Here is a 9,864-nt window from a genome sequence, read left to right as displayed (position 1 = left end):
ACTTTCTCCACACCAGTCATGATTTTATAGACCTCAGTCATATCCCCCCTTATTCATCTCTTTTCCAAGCTGAAAAATCCAGTCTTATTAACCTCTCCTCATACGGAAGCCATTCCATACCCCTAATCATTTTTGTTGCCTTTTTCTGAATGTTTTCCAAGTCCAATATATCTTTTTTGAGATGGGGTGATCACATGTGCGCGCAGTATTCAAGATGTGGGCATACCATGAATTTATATAGCAGCAATCTGATATTTTCTGTCTTACTATCTGTCCCTTTCTTAATGATTCACAATAAGAAAATTGCTAGGGTAAACATAACTTCAGTGGAGAACAACATACAAAGTGAGGGTAGAATTTGGCCCTTAATTTGATCAAATCTCTTGATTCATAAATTGATGCAACTATTTGATGCTATCTTGAACTAAGTAATACTGAATAACTACTAAATAAACACTTAATGTATTATTGCAATTATATTTTTAAGACTATAATTAAATATCCTTTTTTCTTAGGAAGAACTCTATGGCTTTTGGGACACTTTAATGTTTGTAATTAATTTTAACTTCACCACATCTCTGAGATATACAATCATTATACCCATTTTATAGCTGGGGAAGCTGAGGCAAACTGGCTTACTCAACTCGCAAAGTTAGTTGCATAGTTGTTCCAGACCTATTGTCTGACCAATAGACAACGTTGCTTTCCCAGTTAAAGGGCCATTAATGACTGTAGGCACATCAGCCACTCTCAAGTTTATAGGGGTAGCTATCCAACAAAGCTTCTGCAAAAAGATTCTCACTCCTGTGCACGAGTCATTAGTGGCCACTTTTCCTAATTCCCTATGGTGTTCTGCACAACTGAGGTTAGGCTGCAGGATATTTTGAAAGATCTGAAGCTTCCTCTTCTTCTGTTTTGTCATAATCTGAAGATGAATGTTTTTGCAACAATTATTTTCTGCTTGTGACCTGACCCTGCATCATTATACAGGGCTTTCTTCTTTTTCTGATCAAGTTCATTCCTGTTACCGTAGAACCTCAGAGAAACAAACACCAGAGTTACGAACTGACCAGTCAACCACACACCTCATTTGAATTGGAAGTATGCAATCAGGCAGCAAAGGCAAAAAAAAACAAATACTGTACAGCACAGTACTTTGTTAAATGTAAACTACTAAAAAAAGTTGTTTTAAAAGAAAATGGACAAGGTAAGGAAACTGTTTCTGTGCTTGTTTCATTTAAATTAAGACGGTTAAAAGCAGCATTTTTTTTCTGCAAAGTAAAATTTTAAAGCTGTATTAAGTCAATGCTCAGTTGTAAACTTTTGAAAGAACAACCATAATGATTTGTTTGGAGTTTTGAACATTTCAGAGTTACAAACACCCGAGGTGTTTTGCAGTGTTTCTTGCATGCAGCCACCAGGGGCTTTTCTTGTGGCCACAGCCTCATGGGCTGTGATTTGCGGGGCTGGGAGGGAGAGTAGTGCCACTCCTCGCCCCCATTTCTCTGGATGCACTGCCTTGGTATTTGGTTGCTGGGGCCACCTGCAGAGGTTGGGCTCTGCCCCCATCTGGTGTCAGCTAGGGCACAATGCTATAGGTGCAGGGAGCTGGTGAGTTCCCTTCCTTCCCAGGGCCGGTAGGGCTCAGGCTTTGGGCTTCACTGCTGGGGTAGGGGGCAGCAAACTCTGGTCGTGAGGCTTTGGGCTGCAGCTCTGGGCTCTGGCTGCATGACTGCAGACCCCAGGCTCCAGCCACACAGCTTCGGGCTCTGTCCCTGGGCTCTGGCCATGGGGCTTCGGGCTCTGGTCACAGGGCTTCAGGCTCCAGCCTCCTACTGCCTCCCTCAGCCAACCACCACCATCTCCCCTGGCCCCCACTGCCTCCCCTGACCCTCCATCCAGCTTAATTTGTCCCCAGGCTTGCCAGGGCAGAGTAAGTCTGTTGTGAAAAATTTCAGAGTAACAGCCATGTTAGTCTGTATTCGCAAAAAGAAAAGGAGTACTTGTGGCACCTTAGAGACTAACCAATTTATTTGAGCATAAGCATCCAATGAAGTGAGCTGTAGCTCACGAAAGCTTATGCTCAGATAAATTGGTTAGTCTCTAAGGTACCACAAGTACTCCTTTTCTTGTTGTGAAAAAGTGATACTTATGTTTGTTAGGTTTGAGAGTAACAGCCGTGTTAGTCTGTATTCGCAAAAAGAAAAGGAGTACTTGTGGCACCTTAGAGATGAAGTGAGCTGTAGCTCACGAAAGCTCATGCTCAAATAAATTGGTTAGTCTCTAAGGTGCCACAAGTACTCCTTTTCTTTTTATGTTTGTTAATATCACTTTTTCACAACAGACTTACTAGCTAGTAATAAATAAATTACAATGATTTGGACATGTTTGTATGTGTATTTATTTGATTTTCCTAAAGTTAATTAAATATTTTAGGGGAAAGTATGAGAGCAGCCACCAGCAAGAGTTGGTGGCCCCACACTGAGGTCACCAAAAAAATTTGTCCTGAGAACCCTTTGCTATCTTTATGACCACCAGAGGGCGCATTGAATTTTGTAAATAGCACATCAGAATGCTTACAGTGCCATCAACAATATCTGAATAACATAACTTCCAGTTGTAACTTTTGTGTGCGAATTCTTAAATTTTGGAGAGGTTTCAGCTGTCATACTGGAGACTGAAATATTTCCATAGACTAGGTACAGTATGGGCAGCAGCAGTGCCAGCTTCTTCACATTGTCCTTTGTCAACATGCTGCACACCTGATCTGGACAGACCTCATGTAAAGTCCCTATGGTCTTGTCAGGCTTTGACTTCTCTGCTGAGACTGCCAGCAAGAGGACTAATTAGTGCCAATTGTGTTTGAGTTTTGTTAGGCAAACAACTGTCTGCCTGTAACTGTATCAAGACCACAAAATGGATGGTTCTCTGTTTTAAAAAACAGCCCTCCATTGGTAACAACTGTCAGTCACTACTAATTTAGGGTGGATTTGAATTTACTTCTTATCGTGTGACAGTTTCCTTGAGTCATCCTGCTCCCTAGAAATTCATTATTCTGTTAAGGACAGGTCTCTTCAATGCACCCCACTCTACCTGAAACCCCAGAGCAGTTTACTTGCTACAACTGTATCACTTGGTTAGCCCTCTAATACAGTGTTCTGTTAAAATGTGTATAATCCTACTTTATTTCCTTCTATAAGCAGAGGGAGGAAAGTTGATACACATTGACATTTGGGGGTTTTTTTGGTACCTTTTATCATTCTGGGTTTTTTCCGGGTTTGATGCAATTGGTAACAAGTCTATGCATTTCCTTTAAATTAGGTCTAAGGAAAGATCCTGGTTCTTTTTATGCTTAGTTTTCACATTTGGGAAAGAAGATCAACGATGACTTAAGATATGGTTCTACTTTGGAAAGTGACTGTAAAAATGACATTGGGGGACACCATCCTTTTTACCTCTCAGTGATTCTATATTGCATGTGCTCATTTTACAATCACTTTCTAATGGCAGATTTCTAAGTCAGCTTTGGATCTGAATTAAATCTGTGGTTTTGTCTCCCTCCATCCCTTCTTGTGTGTGTATAATGGTTGTGTAGGCTGAAATCTGCCCTCCTCTTGAAGACAATGTGGTTGCACAGGTGATCTTCACTGATGCCTGTGCACTCACACCAATTGGGTTTACATATGTCTAATGCATTGGCACTTAGTGAACAAATCTGATGATGCACAAGGAGAAATGGAATCCAGCTAACTCTCCCGTAACTGTATTGACTCTGCAGAGTTAACCTGAGCAAAAAGCAATCACATCTTGGGTGAAATCCTGGACCCAATGAAGTCAAGGGGAGTTGTGCCATTGAGTTCAATGGAGCAAGGATTTGTCACCTTACTGTTAGTCCCTAAAGCACATGGAACTCTGAAGACATACATGGAGCAGGTCTGTTGAGTAAAAAGTGCCATTTTTACACCTTTCAGAAGAGAACCATACTTTAAACACCTCATCAGGATGACCCTATTGCTGAAGCAATATCTGCTATCTTTATTTTTATTTTTCAGTTCAATTCCCTAGATTGATTGTATGGAATTAGCATCTATATCTGCTTCCCCTGTGAAGCACATCTTTATGTCCTATGTATGTGACTAGTGCTGTAGATGTTAATGTTCACATTGGTATTCTATATAATAGTGGATGTTGAGAAATGTGGTTATCTAGCTGAACAACGTAATCTTGGAGGTTTTGAACAGTTCTTCTTTTATACATAACTCTGGAACACTGTTCGGCACCTTTTCTGTTTGAAATAGTGAAGACATCTATCATCACATGCTGTAATGATAAAGACTTACATTTACGTAGCACATTTCATCTGGAAGGATCCTAAAGTGCTTTATATTCTTTTTATTCATCTCTGTCATTGAAATCTGCCACTTCTGAAGAGAAACTAGAGAGCTGTCTAACACATCATGTGATACTGTATTATCAGCTCTCTCATGATTAATATTTTCTTAAGTGTTTTACCAGGGTTTCTCTGAACTTACAGGAAATGTGACACTGACAGGCCTTTTTTTTTTTTTTTTTTTTAATCAAGATGCTTTTTACTCATTAGGTATTGGCTAAAGCAAGCAGCACTGTCCTACTAAGTGTGGGACCAGATAATTTAGTAAACTAAGATTTTTTTTCCCCAGAGATGTACACATACGTCCAATCCACAAGTAAATTGTATAGAACAACAGATAAACACAAAGAAAACAGAAAAATAAAACTTCTTCCTGCACAAAATAAAGGCAAAGTCTACCCAGACTAAAAGATGAACAAAAATAAAACCCAGCACACATTCGACTTGAAAAGCAGGTTCCAAACAGCACACTTTGGAGTATATAGCACAGACAAACCAGGCACAGTAATAATATTTACCTCCTTCACAGATGTGCTGGTAGATTAAATTATTTAATTATTATGAAGTGATCCTCACATGGAAGGTAAGATAACCTGAAAAATCAGCCAGTTAGGTCACAAAATATTGTAGATTTCAACAAATTTTATGAAACTTGATTTTAAAAAAATTCATCAAATTTAAAAATATCACTGCCTATGTGCCCTTGGGCAAGTCACTTAGCCTGTCTGTGCCACCATTTCCCATCTGTAAAATGGGGGTGATGATAAGCTTTCCGAACTCACAGGGGTGTTGAGGATAAATACATTAAAGAACGTAAAGTGTTTTAAGATCTACTGATGAAAAGTGCTGTATAAGACTAAGTGATAGTATTAGTACCTGAAAGAAGTGCAAAAAGAAAACAGCATTACTTTTTAAAATAGTTCAGTTCTATCCATCTAATCTCTTATTTAATAGCACAATGAACTGTTTCATTTTTAACAATATGATTTTTAACTTAAGTGTCCTTGTAAAACTATATTTCTGTGCATCAGAGCAAAAGATACTAAGATTCCATCAAGCCATTTCATCAAGAGCAATTCAGTAGCACTGTTACTTAAGTGCAAATCTTGGCCTGGCTGTGTGTGTGTTTTGGCAAAGTCAACACGTTTCTTTATGCTAGGGTGAAATTGAGGAAACTTGTTGGATGGGGTCAGACACTTTCCTGGCTACATCTTTTAATTTTTTTAAGGTACTTGCACTAATTTAGAACTGGATAAGGTTCATACTGATATCCATGCTTTTGAGGAAGACATTAATGTGAGATCATTTTCCTATTGAATATGCCACATGAAGGACTCTTAACTAGCCTGCCAAATGTTGCAATGTCTACTATCTTTTTAGTAGGGAAAAACTTCCTGTCAGTAAGATCTATTACCAGGGAATAGCCTCCCAAGGGAAGTGGTGGTAGACCCATTATGGCAGACTTTTAAAATCAGAATGGACAAAATCCTAAACAAAAAAAATAGTAGAATTACGCAAATACAGGATTGCATCTCAAACATCTATAATTCTGTTTTCACATGAGTCACGATTCCAAGTGATTCTAATACTGACCAAAACATACTCCAACTGTGTTTAAACCACCAGTTGTCCTCATTTTACAGGCAAGAAAACTGAAAGAGAAATTGTGACAAGTCTATGAAGAAGCTGCAAACTGAACCTAGATCTCCTGACCATCTTGTCCTGTGCCTTTACCAAGGCAGGTAAGTAACATTATCCCATATAACTGATGGAACAACTGACACACACCAAAATTAAGTAACTTTCCCAAGGCTTCACCGAGAGTCGGTAGCTGGGCTGGAATTAGGAGGTCCTAGCTCTCAGTCCAAACCATTAGACTGTGCTGCCTTCCTGAATACTTCTCTGGTAGGGGCCTAATCCTGTTGCCGTTACTCACATGAGTTTCCTCCCTGACTTAGCTACAGATAAAGGTGAGAATGTTGTCCTTGACAAACTTATTTTAAAGCAAACATTGTTTCCACTCTGTAATAGAAAAGTTTAACAAGTCAAGTAGACAGATGGTTTTGATGCTAAATAAAAACAAGTCAAATAAGCCTAAAATAAACTCCATTCTGGTCTAGCAGAACATTAGCCTTTAAATAAATACTAAGGAGCCTGGGAATATTAGTCCCTTTCTCTGTACAGTGGATGGCATTACAGGTTATATTTATCAAACTCAAATCCCTAAAATAGCAGGGGAGCGGGATAGTGATGTCAGCTGTTCTTCAGACACAAATCAGGTTGTTTTAAATGTCTTAGTCTGAGCTGAAAAACTACGTGTGTGTCTGACAGTTTATTACACTGCATGGTACCTCCACTCTTAATTCACTGCTCAGTTTATTAATCTGGTTGAGCAAACTTCACAGAAATACTTCATTTTGTTTCGCAGCTTTAAATTAATGGGTATGAACGAGTCTTGGACTTTGAGGTGGGAGGATTCAATCCAGCCACAGTAACCGGGGGGGATACACTTTGCCCCAGTTTTTGTGCATTTTAGAATTGTAAGCAAATGTTATTTAGTAAGGGTCTAACCTTCTCTTGAGAGTAAAATATAGGACAGCAGGGGGCACATTTGCCAGTACAGTCAGGGGGTTTACATGGAGAGCCAGCAGCAGGAACGCTGATCAGCAGGGATCCTAAGTTTTTTCCATGATTAAAAAAACCCCCAAATTCTCTGATTTTAAAAAAAGCATAACAATTGGCTTTTTTCTGCGAGTAAAATGAAACGCTGAACTTTAGTTTCCTTAGCCACAATATATATAGGTATAAATTGAACACTATTTTATTGATATATTTACAATTTTTAAGCAAGTTCAAAGTCTACCAGTTCCATCAATCATTATATTAAAATTAATAGAATGATCCAGTCACAGTGCATGGTTTCTTTGCTGTTGTCAATGGCCCTGCTGTTTCAACCTCTTGTTTTAGTTTATTTTCATGTTTTATGTTTAGCACTTTCCATGTATTCTACAATTGTCTGCCTTTGAATGTAATCTAATGCCTTGCTGCATACAGTAAGAACAGCACATCCATCAATGTGAAATTTGTTCTTGCCAAACTCAGTGACATATATTTAGGCATGATTTTTAAAGTTTTCAGCATCTTTTCATAACTTTAATTACATCTGGAAGCTGAAGTGAAATTTGAGATGTATTAACCTATATGCTATTGAGGAACCGCTATATGCTGGAAGCAGTTTATCGGAGTATGTTTAGCTGTGAACATTTAAAGCACATTCAAAAAATCAACCAAAAGAAGGGGAGGGTGTGCTCATTGAATAAGTGACACTGGTACTTTCAGTAAACTTTAGTTAATGTTTTTAATTTTTTTGCAATATGTAAAAACTAAAGATTCTCTGTACAAACGCAGATTCCGCGATTTTCTGTGGCAAACGGATTTCTAGGATCCCTGCTGATCAGTGAAAACAATGAGGAGTCTGGTTCTTAAAGGCTAACAGATTTATTTGGGCATAAGCTTTCGTGGGTAAAAAACCCACTTCTTCAGATCCATGGAGTGAAAATTACAGATAGTGGCACATGAAGAGAAGGGAGTTACCTTACAAGTGGAGAACCAGTGTTGACAAGGCCAATTCAGTCAGGGTGCTGATCAGTGAGTGAAACTAGTTGTTTCTTCCATGCCATGAAAACGATCTGGTTCTTTCTTTTGTAGCAGCCCAATAATCCTCCAGAACAGAAAACGACAGTAATATTTTTAAAGGGGTAAAGCACCTGTCATCCTGCAGGATTGTATGGATCAAAAGAGATCAGCAACATTTAGTTAATATTATAAGGCTGTGTGTGTTCTCCCCTTGGTCTCTGTGCAAGCCTCAGATCTGATGTGGACCGAGGGGGGCATGAACTGAAAACTTATTCTGGCCCAAGGACCATACTTAAACTTGGAACTAGGCCCTCTCCTCCAAATGTGTTTGATTTCCCTTCTCTAATATCAAACTAGAAGGACAGCCCATTTTGGAATTCAAGCCCTGTCATCCAGAAGCTAACCAGAAAATAGCTAAAGTAGTTTTTGAGTAAGTTTTTAAACAAATTTGTTCTCATGTTGAAAATCTGCAAGCATAATTTCAACCTCTAGCAGTTTTAAAGTGAGTTTTAAAACCCTCAAGATGTACACCAGTTGAAATATCGACAGCCCTCTAGTGCAACAGTAATACTGTTAATTTCATAGTAAAAAGGTTCCTTTTGAGTTGCCAGTGAGCTGTTAATGTACCATCAATTTTGTCACTCTCACTTGAATCATCTGGGAATCTGAGTTTAAGCGCCACCTTTGATTTCTCCCTGTTCATTGTTTTGCTGTTTGCACATTCAGCTGCTTATATATTGCAGAGACAGCCTCTTGCAGATAAATGTTCATGCAGAAATTTGTCACACCTGGAAGATCCAAATCACAGCACAACTGTTGTTTTAAACTACAAAGGACAAGATTTTCAGAAGTGACTAGCAGTTGTGGGTGCCTAACTTGAACACCTAACAGGGCTGATTTTTCAGAGGATAGATGATCAGTGGCTTCTGAAAATCTGGATCCATTAAGGTGTCTCAGGTTGAGTACCCAAAAACAGAAGCAACCAAAATCACAAGTCTTTTTAAAAAAAATCTTATCTAGGCCCTTTTAATACAGTGATTGTTTTCAGACCTATGTGTCTTTTGGAATACATTATTAAAAGAAAAGAAATTGTTGCCACTGTTGTAGAAAAGTGTAGTGAATCTCTTAGAAAAGACTGAATAGGTTACTTAATATTACCCCGTATTTGGTACTGATTTGTAAGAAATATGATAATTTGCCCATTATGAATAGTATTGAACAATTAAACCTCAAAGAACTTACTAAAATATGGACCAGTTCAGAATCCAGCTATTAACTTTACATACATCCTTGGTGATATTCTCTTCCAATACTCTTTCTCATCAAACTGCCTTTATTCAAGGAACATCTGCAGTCAGCAACATTAAAAAGGTCACAGTACGTGAAAAGCATGTCTTTGATCCCTATGAAAGATGTAGAAACAAAGGAAATTAAATACAACCTACTTTGTAGAACCAGAGTCCTATTTTGACAATCTGTCTGGAGTTACTGACTTTTAATTCTTTTAAGAAAATCTAATTGGGGGGGGGCGAGGCATTTTCATCCTAAATTGGATATTTTAATCACTGTTTGATATGGCTATTGTGAAAATGTTTTCTCATTAGCTGAGGACACATTGTAGAAAAGGTTTTAATCAATGAAGAAAGTTTCCCCCATGGTTATTCTGCATATCAAGTCAATGTCTCCATTTTGGTGTCCAGTCTGTTAACAAAGGCCTGATTGTTAAATTAGGAGTAGATCAATTTAAATCATGGGATTTATACTGGTCTAAAACTGGTAAAAGTGAGAGGAAAATCAAGACTTTGAATATTTTTGTTTTTGAAACTGTCCAGCTCCAT

The sequence above is a fragment of the Eretmochelys imbricata genome, chromosome 15 (genome assembly GCF_965152235.1).
Source record: "Eretmochelys imbricata isolate rEreImb1 chromosome 15, rEreImb1.hap1, whole genome shotgun sequence".
Lineage (NCBI taxonomy): Eukaryota > Metazoa > Chordata > Testudines > Cheloniidae > Eretmochelys > Eretmochelys imbricata.
This window is presented reverse-complemented; position numbering follows the sequence as displayed.